At 43.6% G+C, this 7,268-nt stretch overlaps 1 long non-coding RNA gene across 3 annotated transcripts in view; it reads right to left on the minus strand.

Moving 5' to 3' along the window:
* Positions 1-6,640, minus strand: part of LOC102501531 (uncharacterized) — a 10,454-nt gene extending 3,814 nt beyond the window's left edge. For all 3 annotated transcript variants that reach the window (XR_001370550.2, XR_001370551.2, XR_334931.2), the window contains exon 1: positions 6,391-6,640. This is a non-coding gene — a long non-coding RNA (uncharacterized LOC102501531). The remainder of the gene's footprint in view (positions 1-6,390) is intronic.
* Between the last annotated feature and the right edge of the window lie 628 nt (positions 6,641-7,268).

The raw sequence follows: 7,268 nt of genomic DNA on the forward strand, positions 1-7,268 counted from the left end.
CACTTGTTCCCTCTTCTGGTCTGCCTTGTTGCTAACAACATAAAACCTAAGTTTGGGTAGTTTATAAAAATGAGTTTTATTTGGTTCACAGTTTGGAGGCTCACAGTCCAGGAGCAACGTCTTCTGGGGATCCTGCAGAGTTCTGAGACCTCTCATCACGTGTACAGGAGAAGAGAATAATGGTTGTGTCCATCCATCTGTCGCTCTCTCCCTCTCTCCCTCCCTCCTTATAAACTCACCAAGTATCAATCATAGGGGCCTCACACCAATCATTGAAACATACCCAAAGGCTCCATCTTTCAACACCATGGAGGTATCAAATTTCTTCACAATACCTTCATGAGAGAACCAAATCCTAACACATGATTTCTTGGAGGACACCCAAACCATAGTATTTCCTTTAGTCTCTTTCCAACCCAGCAACCACAGCCATCTTTTAAAAATTAGGCAGCCCTTTGCTCAAATTCTCAATGTATCCTCATTTTGCTTAAAGCAAAAGCTAAAATCTGTGCCTCTCCTTATGGGACCGAGGAGGCCTGACGTGACTTGCTTGCACACGTCTCCAGCTCTCCCTTCCTACTCATCTCCCTGCCCGCCCACGCCGCCACCCACATCATCCTTGCTTCCTCGCTCCTTCAACTGGCAAGCAGGATCCACCCACTGTGCCCTTGCACTGGCTTTTCTCTTGCCAGAAATCTTGGTATTGTTTCTTCTTCTTTACATGTATTTTTTTTTAATGTAAGCTTAAAAAATTCCCAACCTAAGCGCCTTATTTGAAGTGCAACCCAGGCAAGCCCCATGGTGCAACAGTAACATCATGCTGCTCAAGAAAAGCCAGATTCCAGGTGGCCACTGCTCTTAGAATCCCTGCCCTGGAGAGCCTGACACATGCCTGGCACATGCACCAGCGCTCAGGATCCAGTAACCTGGAGGAACGGAGGAAGGGGGTTTCTCTATGCCAGCCGCTATAGGGCGTGCTCTTCTCTCTCTCACATGTATGCTCATGTGCTCTACCATGAATAAAGAAAAAAAATAAAGTGTAACTCACCCCACCACAAACATCCCTTATCTTCTCCGCCATTCCCGTTGTCTTAATGATAATTATCAGATTCCAAATGGTTATATATTATTATCGATTGCTGTAATATTTTATAATATTCTTCCCCTTGCTAGGTATCTACCTCTACCTATTTTGTTTGTCCTTGTATCTCACTGGCATAGAATGGAGCTCATTAAGTAAGTGAATATTGGGGCCAGCAGATGGCATAGTGGTTAAAGCTCTGGACTCCTACATTGTTGACTACAGTTCAAGTCCTGGACCCAGAATCTTGAACCTCAAGCTAGGTGCACGTGGGTGTGTGCCCAAAATCTTGAGAAGAATGGAGGAGAAGGGATTATAGTGTGGTCATCCTCCCTGGAGGAAGGGGGCTCTCACTTTCTCTGTCTCTTATCTCTGTGTTTCCAGTGAGTGCATGTACTCTATAGCAAAAAATCTCTCTATTAAGAAAAAAAAAAAGTGAGTGAATGTTTTCCCTGGACAGTTAGCCTCTTGGAGAGCAGGTTGGGCAGGTACTCAACAGGTACTTACAGGATTGTAACATTATTTGGGTAAATAAAGCATCAGCCAACAGACTTTTATAGCTAGCCTCAACCCTGCCCCATAGCTAGCCCCCACCCTACCCCATAGTTAGCTCCCACCCTACCCCATAGTTAGCTCCCACCCTGCCCCATAGCTAGCCCCCACCTTACCCCAAAGCTAACCCCCACCCTACCCCATAGCTACCCCTACCCTATCCCAAACCACCAGCGCTTGTTTCTTAGAGTCTGCCTGCATTGGGGGTCATAGAATGCCAGGATTTGCAGTAGAACCCTTACTAATTTTAACTGTACTAGCTACTGACTGAGCCATGTGGGTTCAAGTTTGTCTTTTTACATGTCAGTTTCCTCATCTGTGAAGTGGAGGGTCTATTAATTGGGTCTTCCTTACAAAGGGGTTATGAGAGATAAACGAGATGACGCATGTAAAATGCTGAGCACTCAATAGACCGCTTGTAGGTGCATGTAATTATAAAGGAGTTAAAAACAGTGCATTCAGGGTATCGTGTCTTTCTCCATATTTCTTGTTTTACTGTTTGAACTTGCTTAGTAAACTTTCTTTATGTAGGTAGCACAAAGATAAACCTCACCCAAGCTCAGATCTGAAAATATCAAGTACCCCGAAATACTAGTACTGGAATTATTTTATCATATTGGGAACTCCATGAATCCACATTCTAATTCACATCCAAGTGGAAGTATAAAAATAATAAGTAATTAGACATAAATAAATTTGAATGATCTATTTTGCTTTTTCAACTACTTATTATCAAGATATGATTCACTTACTGTATCTCTAACTCAAAGGTATTTTCTCAAAATATTAAAAATGAATAGTGAACTTTTTATAATTTCACATTTTTAAAAGAACTTTTTATTTTATTTATCATTATTATTTATTTATTAAAATTTGCTACAGAACATGTATCCTTACCAGAGAGAGATGTAAAATGAGAAAGCAAGCTGCCAGGTCTGGGACTTGAACTGCATTCAACCATGTGGGAGTCCAGGACCATAACTGCCATGCCACCTGCTGGCTCCCTATGGTTTCACATTTTAAACAAGAATTTTTTATTTGACATTTCTAATTTTAGCAGTTTTTCCCTTGGCTGGGCCATCTAGACCATCCCAGTTTAATTTTTAAAATGTGGTATTTTCAATTAGCTTTAATTTTTGAACTACACATCTGAATTAAACAGTGGTACTAGACTTTAATCACGGTTGGAACAAGTATTTGCATAATTGATTAGCAACTCTTAATATTGTGCCTATTTCTTCAAGAAAATCCTTTCATTAAACGTGGGGTTTTAAACTAATTGGAAATTGCCCTTTTTGCTATATAAATCTGGCTTTCAATTTTTGAGCCCATTACCTTAATGTTCAATGCCATTTCCCATTTTGAACATTCATTTTTTTATGTGGACATTTGAAATGATCCACGACATTACCAAGAAAATGACCAGTGAGCCGTACACCTGCTCAGCTTACTGCTGGTACAATGTATTTGTTACTTTGGAAGAGGGGACATGACTGTGGGTGTTGCAGTTCTCTGAGTGTCAGGACTTATTGTCCTATACGTCACTTGTTTAAAGTCTGCATTCCAGCTGTTAGTAAGTGTGAAATGAAAGCCACTGTGTTTTAAAAAATTGGTTAAAGTGCTGGACACTCCCACATGGCCGACCATGGTTTGAGTCCCAGACCGGCGGCTTGCTTTCTCACTTTCTCTCTCTCTCTCTCCCTCTCTCTCTCTCTCTTTCTGTCTCTCTCTGGTCAAAATAAAATAAATGAATGAATAAATAAAATAAAATAAAAATATAGTGCAGGAATCTGAGCTTTGCATGGAATCAGGTCAGAAGCCAGAGAAAGGTGCAGAAGAGCTAAGCCTTTATTTCACTTTCCTGACTCATCTAGGACGGCAGTCCCCTGAGGGAGATGACTGACCCACAGCTGCTTCCCGGCATGTGGAACAGCATGGAAAACACCCAAGAACAGCCTCTGCAAACTGGCTTCCCTGAACAGGAGACATGCTGTATCTCTCTCCCAAGCCTGTATGTAAACCCAAACCAAGAATTTAACAAAATATGTTGAGCAAGGATGAATTCAACCCGAATTTGAGCTTTTCGCTGTTTATACCTGTAGAGGATTTTAAATGTGTTTGTAGTCAAACCCTTGTCTACAAAACATCTTTCTACACCTGTTAAACAGAGACAGAACTGGGACGTGGGAGAGCGGGCCTCCATGCATGCCTTCCGCTGGCTAGAAAGTTAAGGGGTCTCTTCCTCATTACGAGGCTCCAGGTAAGCACCGAAACAGATTTCGGGTCCCCTCCAGAGCACATTGATTTCCACCTCCGCCCCTCGGGAAGGAGCCTGATGGTACAGACTATCTTTCTTTGGTTTTTAGTGGGATTTAAAACTCTCCTCGAATGTTTTAAAACCTTGTAAGAGGGTACATTGGAGCAGCTTGTGAGAACATAGTGAAGCTTAGTTAGTTATCTTTTATAAACACTTTAAAGATCTTTGGATCAAAGGTGTAATCTGTGAAAAAACATTTTTAGTTGCTAAAATAAAGCATGTGTTCACAGGTGGATTTTCTTTATTTTTATTTTAGGTCTTAAGTACTCTTTGTGGTGAAGAAGGAGAAAGGCAAAAGATAGTTGTAGAGATGTTTCCTTCCTGGAAAGCAAGCCTTGAGGGTGGGAGCAGCTTCCAGAAATGGATGCGATAAGGCAGGAGCACCAGGCCTTGGAGTAATCAGTCACTGAATAGGTGACTGAGAGGTGTGGTGGCCGGCACTGAGCTCCCAGGCCCTTGTACCTGGGATCTGGCTTATGTCATGGAGGACATAGCTTTGCAGGTGTGGATGGCAGGAAACTCAGCTGTGATTTCTCCACTTGGGGGCGTGGCATAATTTGGGCTCCAGGGCAGTTTCCTCAGTGCTGTGTAGGGAGCAGCCATGCACCTAAGGTCTCCTAATATGAGGATCGTTTTCAGCTTTTACCCAAATTAGTACGTTATTCTTTCTGGCACAACTGTCGGATTGTAATTGCTTCCCTCATGATAGCACAGGTAGACTTGTACCGCATGGGGAAGAACTAAAACTAAAACCTTAGGAGATAGAATCTCAGTTCGCAGAGAGAGAAAAACACCACCGCGGCAGAAAGCGAGAGAGAAGCCAAGCCAACCCACGGTCTGTTGGTGAAGGGAGCCGATCCCGCCTGCTTGCTCATGCACCTGGCTTAGATGCTAGAGCCAGGGGCTTGCAAAATTCTCCAGGGGCATGTGTGTGGGTGCCCCAAATCCTGACAGCATGGAGAAAGGGAGGGGAAGAGATCGAGGCACGATGGCTCTCCTTTGCGGGTGATGCTTTCTCCCTCTCCCTCTCTGTCTGTCTGTCTGTCTGTCTCCCTCTCTCTGGAGTGCACACATCCTCTGAATAATTTTTTAAAACTAAAGAGAAAAAAAAAAAAGAAAGCAAGATAAAAAGGTATCTCCTGGCAAAAGTTGGCCTATTTGTGCAGCCAAAGTGGCCTGATGTCAGGGTTTCAGACCACGACTTCGGAAACAGCCAGGCTTAGGTCTTCATTGGAACTTGCGGTGCCAGGCAGGAGCCCAAGTCTGCATTTCCTCATGTACAGATCGGAAGTAACGAGAAGGTAGTAAACTAACTCCTTCCATTGCCGTAGGGGTAAGCAGGGTAACGCAGATAAGAGTCGCTGCAGTGCTTACTGGAATTCGGGCATGTCCATGCGCTAGAGGTTGCTGCTGCTCTCACTTCCCCAAAAATCATTAATAAAGGTGGTAGTTGGAGTCAATTTTGAACAAGTGCATGTGTAGCACTTGAGAGGAAAAAAAAAAGACTTAATAGCTATGTCAGGAAACAATATGTAAATATCAATCAAAGAGAAAGAAATGTATAGTAAACAAAGTCCCAACAAGGTCACCAGACCCATGAGACCCATGAGTTAGGGAGCCTGATCCCACATAGCCATCTGTGGCTCAAATCCCAGCTCTAATGGCTTCAAAAACATGTGTAGCACTTGAGAGGAAAAAAAAAAGACTTAATAGCTATGTCAGGAAACAATATGTAAATATCAATCAAAGAGAAAGAAATGTATAGTAAACAAAGTCCCAACAAGGTCACCAGACCCATGAGACCCATGAGTTAGGGAGCCTGATCCCACATAGCCATCTGTGGCTCAAATCCCAGCTCTAATGGCTTGAAAAACACTCCCCAGGCACACGAGTGTGCATACCCCAAGCCCCAACAGGGTGGAGAAATGGAAGAGAAGGGATTGTGGTATGAACACACCCCACTGGGGGGGGTGCTTTCTCTCTCTCCTCTCTCTGTCTCTGTCTGGTGAGGAAATGAGTCCTCTGGCAAGTTAAAAAAATGAAGTCTCAACTGATTTAGGATAAAAACAGCATGGACTGAACTAGAGACAGGATGAAAGTTTGTCGCACTTTTCCTCAAAATTAATACAAGAATCATCCTTATTTTGCCTACATTTATGACAAAATTGACTCTAGAATGAACTACAGATTGTTCTCACTTTACAGAGTATGTTCATTTATTTTCAGCCCTTATTTTTCATCTGCCCTGAATTACTTCTCCAGGCCTGGGAGATCTGTTCGTCTTTTCTTCCTGTGTTTTTATTGCAGTCTAGATTTGGTGCCCAGAGAGAGAAAGAGCTAGAAAGTAACCCTCCATTAGAGGAATTTAGTTTTCCCATGCCTCTTTCTACCCGTCTGTGCAAGAGCTACGTATGCACACATTTAAATCTACTGGACTTACCGTGCCACATTCTCTCAATATGGCTGAGCATTTAAAAACTTCTCACGAGTTTTCGCTCAGTATCATAGGTCTCAAAAAAAGCAGAAGAAAAACACCTCTCCGTTCAGCTCTCATCTTTCCGACCAGAGGACCTGGAGGAAGGCAAGCTGGATTTGTTCCTCTCTTATCACTTACTTTTTGGCTCTAGAGACCCTTTCAAGGGAGGCAATGTTCTTGGATCGGTCAGGTTGTATGGGGAAAGAAGAAGCCATCTAGGTATATTTAGTGGAAAGAAAATTATTACAAGGAATTCCAGGCTTAGGCAACTATTGGAAGGCTACAAGAGCACAGACTGGAAACGCCTCTTACAGGAAATCCAAAAGTTGAAGGATTTCCTGGCAGCCCCCAGCAGTGACTCTGGGTGCCAGCAGAGATGAAAGAGGAAGCCGGAGAATGTCCATAACACGGTGAGCCAGGCCCCATGCTGCACTCCTCCAGACCTCGTCTTCATCCTCCCGTTCCTTGCCTTCCACCCCCGGAGGCTGAGCGTGTGGACTGCACTACTAATCCTCCTCGTTCCCTTACTCCCAGAGGGGAGGATTCAGGGAAATCGGATGTGGGAGTAGAGTGAGGTTAGAACAACCGTTCTCCCGTCTCCCTTCCTTCGAGTTTGCTCCAGGAAGGCTGAGCGTCTCAACGGCAGGTCTCCCTCCTGGCTGACACATAGTGACGGTCCATATTTCTGAATGCAGAGTGATGTTTCAGTGCAAGAGCACCATGTGTAATGGTCGTATCAGCATAGTTAGTGTATCCATCATCTCAAATGTTTGTCACCACGCTGGGGACATTCCGAATCCTCTCTTTGTTTTTTTTTTTTTTGAGAGGTTTTCACTATAGGG

This window comes from Tupaia chinensis, unplaced genomic scaffold (genome assembly GCF_000334495.1).
Source record: "Tupaia chinensis unplaced genomic scaffold, TupChi_1.0 Scaffold000315_1, whole genome shotgun sequence".
NCBI classification, from domain to species: domain Eukaryota; kingdom Metazoa; phylum Chordata; class Mammalia; order Scandentia; family Tupaiidae; genus Tupaia; species Tupaia belangeri.